Raw genomic sequence first — 18,783 nt, forward strand, 5'->3', positions numbered from 1 at the left:
TTCGTAATTTTAAATTTTCAAATTTCACAACTTTTGACGATGTTCTACTTTAAATAAATTCACGTTCACGAACTTCGTCATATTTTATTGAAAACTCTAAAAAATTCATCAATAATTTTACTTTAACACGTTGCTTCTATTTTACCACAAAAACTAAAACTAATTCTATCAAAATCGAATAGATGGCGCTCTCGCCACATTTGTGCTCTTGGTAATTTTTTCATTTTTCAGTTGTATGTGTGTGCTATAAATATTATAATTTTTAAATTTTATGTAGCATGTATTGTATGTAGTATGTACCTTACCTACAATACTAATGTGTAACTAATATTTGTTTCATTTTTTGCTGAGAAAAGGAAGGGGGCGCGTCCATTGCCCCCTATACCCCAACAGATACGATACCAACTACAACGGGGTACTGCGCTCTCCATTGTATTGGAAATATGGTATAATGATCGCTCCTAACCAAAGGATATGTCAACGGCGCTCCATTAACACTGCACATATTTGCTGCAGTAATATGCATATGGCGACGTTACATAAAGCAGACAAAAATGATACACCTACTAGTTTAGGTAAGTTTTTTTTTCGTTTTTTGATTTTTCTAATCTAGTAAAATTTTCATTTTATTCTTTTTCATTTTTCCAGGATACCCATGAAATCGTTGGGTGTAAAAGAACGAAAAGTATTCGTTGTTCGTTTCGGGAAAGTCACAGAGACATGGATAAAAGCGAACGCTTATGACGAGATTATGAATCTCCATAAGGAATTGGACGAGAAAATTTCTTAAATACTAAAATAAATCGATCAATTTTCAAATCACTTATTCGATTATTCCTTTTATTATTACGTTTATTTTCTTCTTTAACCTTTATTTTCTTGTTGGGTTACAATTTTGTAAAGCATCCACACCTCCCAAAGTGGTCAGCTACGATCAGTACCGCCCTAAACTGATAAATTATTTAAGTATTTTTAATAAATTTGCTATATTTAAATTTTTTCATCAATTTTTTTGTTACCGAAGTAAATAAAATGCTACACAGTCAAAAAGTGCTTAAAATGTATTTTCAATGTTACACCATAGCCCTACCAAACTGCTACAAAACCATCGATATCCTCGACATCTTCTGACTCAACTATTTCATACACAATAAAACCTGAAACATTTTGATTTTTATTACAATAGTTTTGCAAATCAAGTCAGAGAGGTGGGGTTTGCGGCAATGAAAAGCTCGCACTTTTTTCATTCGAGACGAGTGTTAAAAACGATATGTCATGAGGAAAAAATTTCGAGTATTTTCACAAAAATGAAAAAAGTTGTTCAATTTTGAACACATTTTTGAACTATTATGCTTCGTACAGCTCTTCTTGTTCATCTGACACAATTATCAGCCACATAGAAAAATTCTACGTAAAATTTGCTATCCAGCCGCGCAAACCACAACACTCTACCTATCACGGTCGCCCGACGGCGTAACATTGAAAGTAAAAGACCAAATTAAAAAAAAAAAAATTTTCGACCGATCTCCGCAGTATATAGGGGCTTATGGCTACGCGAGCGCTTTGGCCATGAGCAGCCCCCCGTTCGACGGTACTCGTGGGAACGCCATGGAGAATTTTAATACTACTACGCAACAAAATTGCACCATACCATACATCTGTGTCATTCGAATCAAAATTTTTGTTCAAGTAAAAAAGGCATTAAAATTGCGACAAAGTTGAAAAATTTGTAAGTAAGTTTAATTATTTCAATTTTCGTGATCCCCCCTGTTTGAAAATTTATTTATCATTTTTCATTGTTTCATTTTCTTCAAATTAATTTTCTTTTTTGTTTTAAGAATTTCATTTTCAACATCAACGTTTCATCATTTTCTGTTTTGCCTTGTTGTTATATTGTGACCTTTCGTTTCTCTTTTAAAGTCTCTTTATGGATGTTGGTCATTTATGACACACCTAACTGCGACAATTTATACCATAATTAAGCCCAAATTGTGCCTTTTCTTTGTTTCTTTTTATCTTAGAATGGACCCGAATAATAATAACATCCCCGTGATTAATCTCGTCAATGTACCAGGGCACGGATGGATCTTAGCTCCTATCTTACCTACGCGAATATATTTCACAAACGAAACACGTCCGACATTTTTACAATGCCGACAATTAAAGGCATACACATTGCAAGGTGGAATTGCGACACCAAGATGGTACTGGCCATGGGAGATAGTCTCCCTGGCACAACTCTTGCAATTCGACACCCATAACTTGCCGAACTTATATGACTAACACTAGGCAACGGCATGCTTGTGTTCGGGTTGAAAATGGGCTTAATCGATAGTTTAGACCCTGAAACAAAAAACAGAGTGGGATTTTTCAATTTGAATTGTTTTTGTGGTCAGGAGAGATGATCAAAGTTTCAAAAATGGCCGTTTTTTCCCTATTTCACGAGTTTCTGGCGACACCAGTATTGTTTTTCGAAAAAAACCAAGGTCATATTCGGATTCTACGCACTTTTTTAAGTAAACATCTTTCCCGGATTTTTGATTTTCGAACATTCAAGCTCATTACGGAAGATTTTCGTTTGTAACACGAGATTTTTACTGCACGAGAGCCTCGCCCGCGCGAACACGGTTCCGCGCCACGATTACATCGTGGAGTAACGCCAGCGTCGCGCGCTCCGAGTTTTAAAATATGTTACAAACAAAAATCGTCCGTATGCGCTTGAAACTTCGAAAATCGAAAATCCGGGAAAGATGTTTAATTAAAAAAGTGCGTAGAATCCGAATATGACCTTGGTTTTTTTCGAAAAACAATACTGGTGTCGCCAGAAACTCGTGAAATAGGGCAAAAACGGCCATTTTTGAAACTTTGATCATCTCTCCTGACCACAAAAACAATTCAAATTGAAAAATCCCACTCTGTTTTTTGTTTTAGGGTCTAAACTATCGATTAAGCCCATTTTCAACCCGAACACACGAAAAAAGTCAAAAATTGTTGCCTAGTGTAATCTATATGTGTACCTCTATCCTAGTCTTAATTAGGGAAAACCCAATTTTGGCATATTATTCTGGATTCGCGGTTCTAAAAATTCAAAATTTACTACCTAAATTCCCACCTGACCTCAATCTCCGGATCGAGTGTGTAAATATATTAATCTCATTTTTTCTTTCTTTAAAATCTTATTTTATTAACGTAAATTTCATAAAAATTGCTCAATCGCCGTAGTGTGCGAACCCTTTGGCTAAAATTATACCCATTTTTTCGACACACGACCCAAAATTTATCTTCACAATGTGTAGGTCTTCCCTTAAGGATACCTATTCTGGTTATACCTTCCTCTTAATTCTTTTTATTTTTCCTTTTTGTTGTAAAATAACCGCAAAGACAGGTATCTAAATTTCAGTTCTCAACGTGACAAAAGAAAAATACCCATTTTCCACCTCCCAATTTCTATCTTGCGAAAATGGGTTACCACACGTTGATATAGGGAAAGACTAGGATAGATTTTATAAACGAAACCAACGATTAAAAAGCGTCGTTGGAGAAGCGAATATCTCGCATGTACACGCTTTTCATATTTGTAATTTTCATAATCGGTAATTCCTTTTATTATCTTAGTTCTTATTGGTTATTCAATTACCTTTTTTTTGATGTTTTTTTTTTTTTTTTTTGTTTTGTTTATTCAACATATCGATATTCGCATTTTTACGACATAATTATCTACCTCATTAAATCTAAGTGATAATTAGACTGAATAATAACGAGTTTCCTTCCTGATATGTTAAACTCACACCTTGTGTCATTTATTTCCACATTTTCATTTTCAACATCAACGTCCCTTCCGCCCAAGACACTTGAACGCTTCGCGATCTCCGCGACAGCGCGCGGGAAAAAACACGGGCTCGGGCGTGTGTGCTCAAGTGCACCCATTGTACTCGATGAAGAAATGGACATGCAGATTGAGAAGCCAGTTGCCGAAGAGTATACCTTACAGACAATAAATCACTGATGGTAATTCTGGAAGAACAATTTTCAATGGTACACCTAAAGTAATATAAGTATACCTAACCTACCCTTGGTAAGGAGCTACCCGTTTTTTCACGTACATTTGTTATATTTAAATTTTTTATGATTCGTTTGTTAATTTTTTTGTTTTTTTATTTCAAGATACCAATGTATGTAATTCCAATAGGACGGGTTCGAAGCAAACCAAATTCCAAAATAGGTACATAATAAATTCAATGGTGGACGGTTGGCTTCGAATCTTCACGTTTTTTCCCCCATTGGAATAGCGGTGTCCAAAATGTGTGTGTTTTTTTTTAATCACAGAAAATTGCAAACCAAATGGGAACATTGAACGCGTCCGCAGTTGTGAGAAAAGCACAGCGGTGTGTGAACACACTGAGATGGGATTTTCGTTCATTGAATGGAGGCCGTGCTGTAAGACAAGAAGCAGAGTCCTTCATGATAAATACTACTACGCTTAGAAAACTAAGGCTTTGTAGTTGTCTTGCATCATTGGGTTTCATTTTCCTTATCATAATTGCCAATCTCAGAAGCTTGGCGGAAAATGACTGACAGAGACCACAGTTTTTGGAAAGAGCTCGGTCTGAAATCCCATACATCACCGAGTCGTCTACAAGACCGAATCACAATCGCCCATGAAATGGCGCACGCCGCGACCTACTACCTTGCTGGAAATCCGGATAGAGAGCACCAACAATTCTATAAAAGATATATGATTTTCTTAAATAAACGGTACCCCAATCTTCAGGTTGGGGTGACCGGGACAGAGGAGGGTACCGGCGTCGTTTGCAAGAAATGCAAAGGGGCAATGGACAGTACACTATCTTGTCCTTTGCACCTGCCAAAGTGTCCTTTACGTCAATTACCCGTCCCACATACTTGAGATGGAAACAACTGCTAGTATTCGTGAACTTCCACGGTATCGCCTGCCCCCAGTGGCTTTGGCCCTGGGAATAACTCCGGTGTTGAATTCAACAAGAGCAGAGGCTGTAGATTTGGCTGCCTTTCATTTCTTGCTGGAAGCCAGTATCGGCGAAGTGAAAGAAAATATTGAAGTTTTTCGAGAAATTAGAGTAATGGACATTTTACGCAGAATAGCCTCCAGCCCTTCTATTGCTTCAAAATTCGCAGCACAAACGTTGAGATTGTTTGGTGAAAAAATACCCGCAAAGCTGATCAAGCAAGTACCTCTGTCGTCTGCCGAGGAAGTGCAGCAATGGGTATCGCATGCGAGTAAATACAACAATCACTTTGAAATAATTTTACAGATTTTCATGTTCCTACCTGTAAAACACTCATTATACGAGCAATATGATTTGACTAGTCCGCGACGCGACAGACTGACACCGATATTGTCAAACAGTCGAAGCACTGTTGTCAGAAGTTTTCGAGTAGTATAGAATTTTTGGTTTGTAGGCTTTAGGTAGGGGTGCCAATTGGGCAGTCATTTCAATTATCTGCGAACAAACTAAGGAGCAGAAAATTGGACGAATGAGACTTTCAAGGGGTCCTCTTTCTCTATTTTAAAGTTCTATTTCAATCAAGAATTCCAGACTTGAGGAATTCTCCAGAAAGATCCAAATCAGCCACAGATGACTGAAATCAGATGCCCTGTGTAGTGAGTTTGAGAATTTTCGGTACATTTTTCCCGAATTGGATTTGATTTTTCCAAACTCCCATCATATTGTATGTAAGACAACTTGAGATAGTGCGAAAATGGAAATTTCGCTCAGCGATGGTCGGAGGGTTGAAAAGTAGCCCCAATATATCTCAGCCCTCAAATCCAAAATTTGGACCCTTGAGGGACAGAATTTTCACTCCGTTAACATACACTGTCACGATAACCCCCTCAACAGATTGCGCTACTTTTAGCAATATTGCAAATTTTCAATTTTTTTTGATCAAAAATAATAATTTTTTTTTCTTGTTTAACTAAAAAATTAAATCAATTTTTTTTTTAAATTAATAATTTTACGTTTTTTTTTTCAATTAAATTTTTAGATATTTAAAAAATTTTAATTTATTTTTATAAAAACTAAATTCAAATAATTTATTTAATATAATTTAATTACAGTAATACCCACTACAGAAACGCGTAATACATATCTCAAAGGGGTAAAAGAGCAGAGAACTCGTATTTTGGTTTGGAAACAAACCTTGTCTAGCGATTTCATCCTTTATCGAAAAAATTGTTGAATAATTAAAAATTTCCTGCCAAGGCAACCACCTGTAATCGCATTGCAGTACAAAAAATTGCGTAAGCTGAATTTCAGCTTTTTTCATCTGTTGTCAAGGGATTAGGGAATTTTTCAAGTTTTCAAATAGAAAATCGCTGGACAGAAACACATCCCGATTTCAGAAAAATGGTGTATATACAGGCAAGTGGGCATTTACAAATGTCAAATTACCAATCCCGAGCATACCTACCGGGTAAAGTTTGTTTGAACATATTTTACGATATTTAGGCTACAAAACAAATTTAAAGTTGACCCTGCATGTTCAAATCAAAGTCAAGCGTGAATTTTGGCTTTCCAACTTTATTTGACTGAACTGTGTGGCAATTCAGTAAAAAAATTCCCAATTTCAAAGTTGAAGCTGCCCACTCCTTCTCTTTCAACTTTTTTCCAGTAATTATTTTTGAAACTTTTGAACCTAAAAATAATAGAAGTTCGCATGTGTGAAAAAACGTACTAATACGCTCTGAAAATTGTCGTATGACAAAGAAAGGACACAATTCCAAAAGTTACACCTTAGCAATGAACTGATTTTTTGTCATTTAGGATACGTACTTTTTTTCAAGATTTTGGATTCAAAACTATCACCATGTACTCGTGCTTCGAAAATTGCATCCAAAGTAGTACATGAAAATTAAGTATATTACGAGAGCAACAAATAATTTCCCAATTTAAAGCAGCGCTTTCAAATATTTCAAAATTTTACAGATGATTTTTTTTTTCAAAATTTAGTTTTTTGTCTGTCCAGACTGTGAAAAGCTATTTCCAAAAATTGAAGTCCCCTAATCAATTTTTCAAATCTTTTTTATACCTACGTATGTTTGTCAGTTTTTCTTACACCCCAAAACATGCCAGGCAGAGCAACGTTCAGAAAAGGCTTAATGATATGGATAGATCGAAGTACAATATGAACCAACTGTTTTCAATTTCTGAAGACGTAATCACCCTGAAAGATTATGTGCTGTGTGCTAGCAAGTTGTATTATGGCTTAACAACTGAAAAACTGAGAAGTTTTTTAGGCTAAGTGTTAGCAATTAGCAATAACGAGACGAGATCGACTGATCGATAGAGCACAAATTACACATCTGAAAATCTTTCCTTAAACCTAGAATCCTGCATCCTTCGAGACTTCGAGTAAAATATGTTTAAATATAAAAAATGCGCGTAATTGATATGTATCAGTTTTCTATGTTGCTGAAAAGAAACGTTACACAGAAGTGGTATGATAGAAAAATTGCTTCAGTGGCTTGGTACAAAGGCTTTAAGCACAGGCATGGCGATCTAGCGTTACATAAGCCTGAAAACATGTACCAGCTTGGCGAGGATTAAAGCATTGAATCGCGACCTTTTTTGACAACTATCGTCATCTCAGACTGAAGTTCAAGTTTTCCGATAACAGAATTTATAATTTTGATGAATCCGGGATCAGTAGTCAGGCCTAGAGCCAACATCATATTTGTGGGTATAATGTGTTTTGAAGTGGTTAAATGAGCAGCACACCTGTCCAATGTGTCGTATTCACGCAACTACTGCATTGAGGCAAGAAATTTTGATACATTTAATACTTAGAAATTGTAATTTTTTTCGGAAACTTATTAGAATTCATTTATTTAATTTTGGAAAGTCAATTTGATTTTTTTATTACATTTTTATAAACTTATTAGAATTTATTTATTTATTTTGAAGGTGGTTAGATTTAGTAAGGGGAAGGCTTGTTGTAATGCCTGACCAACCTAGATATTCTGAAAAAGAAATGCGTAGAGCAATCTCCTCCAATGATTTTATGATAAAACTGGAATTCATAGATCACTTTGGTAAGGAATCTCATCTGTTTACTTGGAATTTAAAGCATCAAAACAAACAAAAAAACAAGAAACAGAATAATTCTGTTTCTTGTTTTTTTATGTATCTCAATCTACAAATTTTTTAAAGCTTTTAAAAAATCATATTATAATGAGTATTTTAGACTTTAGAATGTGTAAATTCCTTTCGATAGTCATGTCTTCTGGACAAAACAATACGAGATGGTGCAGACCACCGACTCCCGGGTCCTCAAATCTGCCGCGTCCGCAGGCACCTCCACACCGCCTCGATTTCCGCCAGCTCCAAGATCCACGAGCTCCCCAAGACGACCGCAACGGCAGACGCCACCGCCTCGACCAGTGCAACCGGTAAAACCACCGCCCCCAAGGGATCAAAAATTTAATGCCCACTTTCATCGGCGGTAAATGAGATATTAGAATCGTAATATGTCACTTCTAAACTTGATCAGCTGAATCGGCTCGAACCTATACCTAGAAATCCAGATAAGATTAGCAACTCGTTTACAATGATATTTTGCGATAGGATGTTCTTCAACGAACAAATACCTCAAGTAGACGAACGAGGCCCGTATTTTCCACAATTAATGTATATCGGTATTGCGCGCAGCATTAAATCTCGATCTAAAGTCTAAAATACTCATTATAATATGATTTTTTAAAAGCTTTAAATGATTCGTAGATGGAGATACATTTCATTTCAGAATATTTCAAATTCATTCATTCTCAAGGATGGTAAACATTATTACTCAACAGTAAGTACATGTATATTTTCTAAATCACACAAATCGTAATGCTCATTATTTGAGATGAGTTTATCTTGTTTATCTTTTAGGAAGCCTAAAAGTACATAAATATTTTGTTTTTGAATAGGCTGCCGGTAGATCACAAGTATACTCAGTAAAACCATGCTCTGTCCGAGGCAAAAAATACAAAGTTCTGGCTACTTCACCAATGTATGTATGTACTTGTTTTTAGGGGGAAAATAAACCACACCCTTAAAAATTCTTTCTACACAGAACTTGAGATATTTTTGTTAACAAAATCAGTACAGAAATATTCTCGGTTTTGATTGTTGCTCTTTTGCTCATTTCGTTGGTTCGTTTTTTTCAACTATTTGAAAATTTTTGTCAATCAAAAAAAAATGTTGTGTGAAATTTTCATTATTTTTGTTATAATTGTGTTCATATTTCGATCTCGCGCAAAAACCATGCTCTGTCCGAGGCAAAAAATACAAAGTTCTGGCTACTTCACCAAGGTATGTACTTGTTTTTAGGGGGAAAATAAACCACACCCTTTAAAATTCTTTCTACACAGAACATGAGATATTTTTGTGAACAAAATCAGTATAGAAATATTCTCTGTGTTGTTTGTTGCTCTTTTGCTCTTTTCGTTGGTTCGATTTTCTTTCAACTTTTTTGACAATTTTTTCAATTAAAAAAAATGTTGTCTGAAACTTTTATTATCATTTTTGTAATAATTGTTGCGCTTTTGGCGTTCATATTTCGTGACGAACTGGAAAAAGAATTACGTAAGTGAATACCATTCTCTTTGTGTTGTTTCACTTTAATTCTTTTGGCTGTTGGCATTTTTTTTTCAATAAATTTTAATTACTTAATACAAGTAGGTAAGTACACATAATTAATTTTTTTAAATCAATGTCATTGTTTTTTAAATTACTTATTATCATTTTTTTTCAAGTATCCTCACCATCATCAAAAAATGGAAATTCCATCATGGAAAGTATTTGGAGTGATGTGTTTGATTTTGAAAAACCAAACCTACCTGATAAAAAGCCACAAGTAGCTGTGCAGGTACTAGTGCCACTAGATTTGTCCATTGATAAAATAGAAAATACAATGGATAAAAGTAAGTATATTATGTAAATTACATTTTGTTCCTTAAAAAATATAAAACTGTCATTAATTAATTTTTCATTTTTTTTGTTAAAAATCATAAGTGTCCTCAGAAGTGGAGGAAGAGAGAAAAAACATGCTGGAGCACATCGAAATTCTGCGGGGTTTCCTAGAAAGTGAAGGAACGCCTGCAGAATTGGAGATGCATAAAAAGTACGAAGTCGTCATCAAAAATGTGTTGAATCGAAAGAAACACAACGTAAGGTAACCGATTTTTTTACTCCAGCGTGCAAGTAAACAGCTCCTAATTAGTCCAGTTAAAACCAGACACACCAAACAGGTACTGGGGGTTCGGTAATCCTGAAAATAACTGGTTGAAAGCAAAAAGAGCTTTGAAATTCAAGTAAGTAAAAGTAAAATACATAACATGGATCAAACTTTTGTTCCAATTGAAAAAATTAGTCTTCCACTGAGTATATCAAATAAGTTACAATTTCCAGTAATTCGTAAACAATACCCTTTGATCATAGCCGAAGCTATGACTATTCACAAAGCTCAAGGTCAAACTTATCAAGAAGTTTGTGTTGATTTTAGTAAATCATCACGACGCAGACAAACATTCATTTTTCTGTCCACTGAATGGAATTTAATAGAATTAAGAAGTAAAGCTACTTTCTTGGTATTAATCAACAAAGTAATAAACTTGGTCCAAAATATCCTAATTGTCCAGTTCTTATGACGTAATTTTCGGCTTCCTGTTACATTTTTAATACCTATCCACCATTTTCTTTTCCCCATCGATACCCCTGATTTTCTTGGAACAATAAAAGCGATAAGAGCCACAAAATCCGAGTCTCTCTAGCCAACCAATATTTCATCATTTCATCACTCCGGTCTTTTTTGTTGAAGCTACAACTTGTTTCTTATGATCATATTGTGGACTTACGAATTTTCAAAATATTTCCTTTTTTGTTTGTGCTGATCGTTCTTTATTGTACTAAAACTTTATAACTTGGTGCGAATCGAATACAAAAGTGTAGCTTTTTTTACTTTAATCTGATTACCATTCAAGAAAGGTTTTGAAGTCATTATGAATCAAAGTAAGTGCCTATTTGCATTAATTATTTTTGTTTTTATCAATTTTTAAATTTGCGAGAAATTGATAGGTAATTTAGAGTCAATTCTCATATGAATTTAGAAAGAGTTTTTAGGATTTGCCCAGACTCCCATTCAATTGTTGTTTTAAATAATTTGAAAGGAACCCATGGTTTCTTTGATAGAGTGTTGTATTCGTTTACTTAGATACTACTAGCTGATTATTTATTTTGTTTAATTTACTTTATGTATTTCGTTTTTAAAGTTTCAAAATTCTCAACAATTGGATATCGCTCCCCGTCTCTAGAGTTACATGACTGCATGCACTAGCGGCACTTCCTACAATAGAAAAAATTTTGTAACAAACTGAACGAGACAGTAACATGGACCAGAGAAGCGAACCTGAACGTAAGTAGATAAATAATTTCAAAGAGTAAGCCGGTAGTAGAGTTCACAGGCCTCAGTGAAAATAAAAGTGGAATTCCGCGACCCGGGAGGCGAGAAACAATTTCCTTAAAGGACTTCAGTCCATTTTTGGAATACGATATTACAATATGCAAACACCCTTACAATAGGGTTAGTTCCATTTTAGTGAAGCAGCCAACGCACCTTGATCCGCGGTCTGCCAACAAATATCTGGAATGTCCAGAGTGCGGGGGCATGTTAAGAAATGTGACCTGTCACAATGTGCCCAAAGAAAGTATATATGAATATCCGCTGGTATTTGCTGACAAATCGTGGGCTCTTTCCACAATGGAAGACCTGAAAGCAAAGTGGGATGAATCAAAGATCTCGTTTAATATACACCCTAGTAAAAAATGCTACGGTCTGTTTGAACTGGTGTTGAATCGAGAAAGGAACGCGCGAGGATGGCAGAACTGATGAAGGTATCTCCAAAGAAAAAATATCCAATTAAAAGAGTGGTGAAAACTCAAATACTTGAATAGGTAGTCTCTCACATCGGTACTGTGATTATTTCTGTTTCAACAGATGAGCCAGTTCCAGGAGAAATGCGAATCATCCTGGTGATATGCATCGTGATAGTAGGCCTCATTGTTTTCGCAATTGTCTGTTTAACGGGTACGTTTCCAATAAATCCAAATAGTGCGAGTAAGTTGTCTGTTGTAATTTTTGGTTTGTATGTGAGAGGGGGGTGTATTTTTTAAATTTCATTTCGTAATAAATTCAATACTTATAACTTATGGTAATTCAATTGTTCAATTTTTTTCCTCATCAGGTAACTCCAATGAAAATTTATTTAAAATTCTTGGATCACTCGAAAAATTAATTAGGAAATTCAACGCATTGGCCAAAAACACTCACACACGCTCATATGAAGAGCACCTTCTTACCAAGGAGGCCAAGGAGGCCAAGTTTTTTCATGTGCCGGCCTTACTGGAGATGGTGAGAAAGGGAAACGAGGCAAACATCAACATCTTCAATACGTTGCCACAGCTACCCAACACAGAAGGAATTGAATTGGATGACAGTGATATTGACCAATGGCATTGATGTGAGAATTTTATTTTTTATGGTCAAATTCGTGAAATTTTATTCGTAAGTAATTCGTGTTTTTTATCTATTTCTCTATTTTTCAGAACAACTCAAAATTCTCAACAATTGGATATCGCTCCCCGTCTCTAAAGTTACACGACTGCATGCACTAGCGGCACTACCTACAATAGAAAAAAAATTGTAAGAAACTGAACGAGACAGTAATATGGACCAGAGAAGCGAACCTGAACGTAAGTAGATGAATAATTTCAAAGAGTAAGCCGTGGATTGCATATTACAATCTGCAAACACCATTACAATAGGGTTAGTTCCATTTTAGTGAAGCAGCCAACGCACCTCAAATATCTAGAACGTCCAGAGTGCGGGGGCATGTTAAGAAATGTAACCGGTCACAAATGTCCCTATAATGTGCCCAAAGAAAGTGTTGAATCGAGAAAGGAACGCGCGAGGATGGCAGAACTGATGAAGATATCTCCACAGAAAAAAAAATCTGACGTTGAAATTAGATCAGACAACCAATAAGTTGTATTTCCCACCAACACCCAAAAAACCATCAAACATTAAGGCTAAGCTACCCACGAGAACGATTATACCCCTGACTGGAATGGTCATGGGGTATAACATCGTTATGCGAATAATGAAACGAACAAACAGATATGCGAAATGTTGACCAAGCAGGCTCAGCTCCTGGTATTTTCTCATCTCCTCCTTCTCCCATATATTTCAGTCCAACTTTGCCTCCTTCATCTGTGCTTCCCTCCTGCTTCGTAACGCATTCACGAATTAAAGCTGTTCCCATTCACCATATTTTTTCTCAGTTTTGGTGGTTTACACATAATTACCCATTGATTCCAGATCGGTGAACTCGAATTTTAAGCCCATTTCATCAATGATTGGTAGACCCAGCTGCGACCTATGCCTTTACATATTTTTATAGTACTTAGGTATTAATATTTGACCTCTTAATTGATTATACTTTGATATCTGTTTCAGGTCGTTGCACTTTCCACGCTTGTAGCTGCCAGAAGTTCGTTTTTCGTTTTGTTTTGTTTACCATTTTCACAAATTGTAAGATGGCACGTTTAAAAATACACCGAAAAAGCCAAAAAATTTCCAGCTTTTTAGGATAGGAGCCGTTTATTGTCAGTCGGTAAGATAATCACCACATGAAATGAACCATATAAATAAACGTTATGCGCGTAAATAATTGGCATCACGTCTTGGTCGTGTTTGTGTATTGTTTTATAATTATATCATAAAATTGTCATGGAAGGCGAAAGGAGAATCGACCAAAATTTTGGTAGGGATCATATTTACTGGTAGGAAGTTCTCAAGGTTTTCTTAATTGATAAATTAAATTTTTAATCTTTTAATTAAAACTCAGTTGCATTTATTCAATACAAAAAACCAGAGACGAAAGGTGTGCCATACTAATTCTTCAAAGAATTCAGCACTTGAGCAGTGTTCACCACTATTCAATTTCAAGTATTGATTTTGTAACTGATTCTAACCCTGAGAAAAATATCAAACTTGCTGAGAAAACAAAAAACGAATTAAGAAAATGCGGTGGTGTATAATAAATTGAAAGGTAACCAGAAAGTGAAGAACTGGAATTATTTTCTATCAATTCCAAACAATAAAAACCTATTCATTGATTTCGTATTGGGAAGAAACGAACCTACCTGTTTACTTGTCGTACACAGGCCAAATGCCACCTCGTTTTTCTCTCCTTCTTTACGTGGATAAATTTGCTCACACTTTGTGACTGTTCGCGGTTTCTCAAATTTTGTTTTTGTTTGAAAGTAGCAGGACGGTTCTTGACATGGCTAACATCAACGCCACAGAAAAAAATATCCGATTAAAAAAAGGGCAAGTTCAATTTTATTTTTTACGTTTTTTATTCATTTTAATTTTATTTTTTAATTATCTGTTTTTTAGGTTATAGGTAGATGGTTTTTTTTTTTTTAGATATGGCGATAGTCCTGTATTTATCTCATTTAGACCATGTTCGCAAATTTCATCGGACATGGTTCTAAATGAGTTTGCAAAAGTACTCCAGAGCAATTCAACATTTATGAGTGACGAGCCATTAAAAGTCCACGTCACCAACATTAAGATGCCTATTAGAGCAGGAAAATAACGTAAAAAAGCGAGGGCGAAAAGGAAAAAATTGGCACATAAATTTTTTCTTCCGGAATGTGTTCAGATGAACCCCCTGAACTACCAAAAAAAACCCGAACCTCCTAACCCTGGAGCTAATTTTTTTAGGGGGCTAAAACCGGTTCCGATTTACGTTTTTTGCGATTTACTCCGAAAATATTAGGTTTACGAGAAAAACTACCATGACTAAAAATGTTCCCCTTCAAATTCTCGACAATTTGATACTACGCTCGATACCCATACCTCAAGAGGGGTGTCTGAAAAAAGTGGTGGAAAGAGTAGGTGTTTGAAAAAAAGTCAGTCCAATAAATTGATCAAAGTTACCACTTAATATCATTCGTTTTCGCTCAAATTTTTTTTACAAAGTCTACTCACCCAACTATTAGTCACACCACCATTGATTGGTCTTCATCCCTCCCAAGGGGTTGGTGGGGGATGCTTGGTTTTTCAAGTAACACACAACTGAATCATATATTTGAAAAACGAATCTGGACATGCAATATATCGAATGGTATGTTTTCGAGGTCGCTGAATACGAATACCAACTTATTTTCTGGGTCCAACTCCTCAAAGCCCCTCTGTGCCCCAAAAAGGGGGTTAAAATTTTGAAAAATCGTGAAAAGTCGAGTGATATATCGAATGGTATGTTTTCGAGGTCGCTGAGTACGAATATGAACTTGTTTTTTGTGTCCCACCCCCCCTTTGTTCCTCTGGGCCCCAACAAGAGGCCAAATTTTGAAAAATCATGAAAAGTAGAGTTATATATCAAATGAAATGTTTTTGAGGTCGCCATGCAGGCGCAAATATGAACTTATTTTTGGGTCCCACCCCACAATATCCCTCTGTGCCCAAAAAAGGGGCCAAATTTTGAAAAATCCTGGAAAGTAGAGTTATAAGTATATGGAATGGTATGTTTTCAAGATCGCTGAACACATATTTTTAGAATTCAAAGCACAATGGTTCTCAGCCCCAAAGAAGTTGACGAAAAAACATGGTGTGATCTTTTTCTTTAAAGATTCACACCATTATTTTAGAAAAAATTCTGAAAATTCATCTCAAAAATACTGATTGGACTAACTTTCGGCGGGAGGAGGGGAGATGTAAGTAGAGCTACTCGCATTGCCAAGGTATTATTGGGATCGCTGTTCAAAAAGTTTGAACGCTCATTTTGCAAAGAAAACATTTTACATCTCAAGATTTTTCTTTAAAACGCTCACTCACCTACCTGCAGGTTTTGATTATTTTTCAATAGAAAATAAAATGGAACTAGGACTTTCGCTGTGTTCTCGAATTTCATTGAAATAAAATGTATAATCATCCAACTAATTTCTATTTTTAAATTTTGTCTAGGTTCTTACGTGCCACTCGAATTATATTTTCATGGGAAATTTAAATGAAATTAATCATTTATAATGTTTCTTTTTTTGCTGAAAAAACTCATAAATTGATAAAAAATTTCAAAATAGAATCCCGAAAACACACCATTTGATATATAACTCTACTTTCCATGATTTTTCAAAATTTGGCCCCTTTTTTGGGCACAGAGGGATATTGTGGGGTGGGACCCAAAAATAAGTTCATATTTGCGCCTGCATGGCGACCTCAAAAACATTTCATTTGATATATAACTCTACTTTTCATGATTTTTCAAAATTTGGCCCCTTGTTGGGGCCCAGAGGAACAAAGGGGGGGTGGGACACAAAAAACAAGTTCATATTCGTACTCAGCGACCTCGAAAACATACCATTCGATATATCACTCGACTTTTCACGATTTTTCAAAATTTTAACCCCCTTTTTGGGGCACAGAGGGGCTTTGAGGAGTTGGACCCAGAAAATAAGTTGGTATTCGTATTCAGCGACCTCGAAAACATACCATTCGATATATTGCATGTCCAGATTCGTTTTTCAAATATATGATTCAGTTGTGTGTTACTTGAAAAACCAAGCATCCCCCACCAACCCCTTGGGAGGGATGAAGACCAATCAATGGTGGTGTGACTAATAGTTGGGTGAGTAGACTTTGTAAAAAAAATTTGAGCGAAAACGAATGATATTAAGTGGTAACTTTGATCAATTTATTGGACTGACTTTTTTTCAAACACCTACTCTTTCCACCACTTTTTTCAGACACCCCTCTTGAGGTATGGGTATCGAGCGTAGTATCAAATTGTCGAGAATTTGAAGGGGAACATTTTTAGTCATGGTAGTTTTTCTCGTAAACCTAATATTTTCGGAGTAAATCGCAAAAAACGTAAATCGGAACCGGTTTTAGCCCCCTAAAAAAATTAGCTCCAGGGTTAGGAGGTTCGGGTTTTTTTTGGTAGTTCAGGGGGTTCATCTGAACACATTCCCGAAGAAAAAATTTATGTGCCAATTTTTTCCTTTTTAAAACCGCTATTTGCCTGCTCTATATAGGAAGGGGCTCAGAGGGCAAATTTTTATTACTACCTTTCGACGAATTTTGTGACAAAAAGAAGAAAAGTATACTAACAGTAGTAAATCCGAACGACTTCCTCTGTTTACCAAGAGCTATAGCCTTCAGCATGGCATATAATGATCAAATCACAAATAAAGAGTCATTATGTGTCGTTGAGAAGAAAAGATCGTGATCACCTGAAGGAAGCTGCTGAGAAGTTGTGTAATGAAGCAGGCTCGCATTTAGTCAAGTGTGAGTAAGTTTTCTTTTGTAATTTTTGGTTTGTATGCGAGGGGGGGTGTATTTTTAAAAATTTAATTTCATAATAAATTCAATACTTATAACTTATGGTAATTCAATTGTTCACTTTTTTCTCATCAAGTAACTCCAATGAAAATTTATTTGAAATTCTTGGATCACCAGAAAAATTAATTAGGAAATTCAAGGCATTGGCCAAAACAACTATAATAAAATTAAAAGACATATCTTATTAACAGTCCTCATGAATATATTACAATTGGCAATGGATTCAATTCTGGAAAATTTTGTGAAAAATTGTAGTCATCCTTGCAATAAAATAGGCATCACAATAAGTAATACCAATGGCGATAGGATGGTTCGATAACTGACAAAAGCAAGGAGAATGGATCCGAATAATAACGACATACCCGTGATCAATCTGGTAAATGTACCGGGGCATGGATGGATCCTAGCTCCCATCCTACCCCCACGTATATACTTCACCAATGAGACGCGACCGACATTTTTGCAATGTCGTCAATTTATACGATTGATTTAAACGTGTACCTCTATCCTAGTCCTAATTAGGGAAAGTCCAATTTTGACACTAATATTTCGATCTGCGGTTCTAAAAATTCTAAATTTATTCAAAGTGACAGCCGATGGCGCTTGTTCAAAAAATAGCGACGAAAATGCCATCGCTGGAATAGGGAGTATCCATCTCAGGCTGTCGATAGAACTTTAAAAATTACAGTCGCTGTAAAAACTGTGGAGCGCAATGCGTCTGAAGAAGCCAAAATTCATTTTACATGTTTGCACACAATGGGGGAGGGTATGATTTTCAGTTCATTGCTGATTATTTATGGTCCATGTTGACGGTTGGATTCCAAGCATAATTCTGAATGGTAGCAGAATCATCCAAATGACCAAGGACCGAGTGATATTCAAGGACACGCTCAATTTTTTCCACAAAAAGTTGGCTGCACTTCCAAAAATGTTTGGCATTGAAAACATAAGGAAGGGGTGAGTTTCATAATTTCATCAAATCTTTAATTTTTTTTTTTTTTGAATCATAATAATGTACATCGGCCAATATCTACTTAAACTAATTACTCTAAAAAGTACTCCAGAGCAATTCAACATTTATGAGTGACGAGTCATTAAAAGTCCACGTTACCAAAATTGAGATGGCTATAGGAAGGCGCTCAGAGGACAAATTTTAATCACCACCTTTCGATGAATTTTGTGGCAAAAAGAAGAAAAGTATGCTAACAGTAGTAAATCCAAACGACTCCCTCTGTTTACCAAGAGCTATAGCCTTGAGTATGGCATTATAATTATCAAATCACAAATAAGTATGGGGAGGCTGCACAACTGAAGGCTATTGCCGACCATTGGTACACACATGACAATAAAAATAGT

The 18,783-nt window shown here is 35.7% G+C and overlaps 2 protein-coding genes across 3 annotated transcripts in view; both read right to left on the reverse strand.

Moving 5' to 3' along the window:
- LOC135840635 (limbic system-associated membrane protein-like) overlaps positions 1–18,783 on the reverse strand; it is a 390,872-nt gene that overhangs the window by 153,153 nt on the left and 218,936 nt on the right. The gene's annotated exons all lie outside the window — the stretch shown is intronic.
- LOC135841952 (serine/arginine repetitive matrix protein 1-like) overlaps positions 3,602–18,783 on the reverse strand; it is a 121,779-nt gene continuing 106,597 nt past the window's right edge. The window contains exons 2-3 of one of the 2 annotated variants that reach the window (XR_010558034.1): positions 11,638–11,790; positions 3,602–10,303 (exon numbers count right to left, since the gene is read on the reverse strand). The gene's annotated coding sequence lies outside the window, so the exon portion shown is untranslated. Of the gene's footprint in view, positions 11,791–18,783 lie in introns of both variants that reach the window. The other variant, XR_010558033.1, reaches the window with a different exon arrangement.

Source organism: Planococcus citri, chromosome 3 (genome assembly GCF_950023065.1).
Source record: "Planococcus citri chromosome 3, ihPlaCitr1.1, whole genome shotgun sequence".
Lineage (NCBI taxonomy): Eukaryota > Metazoa > Arthropoda > Insecta > Hemiptera > Pseudococcidae > Planococcus > Planococcus citri.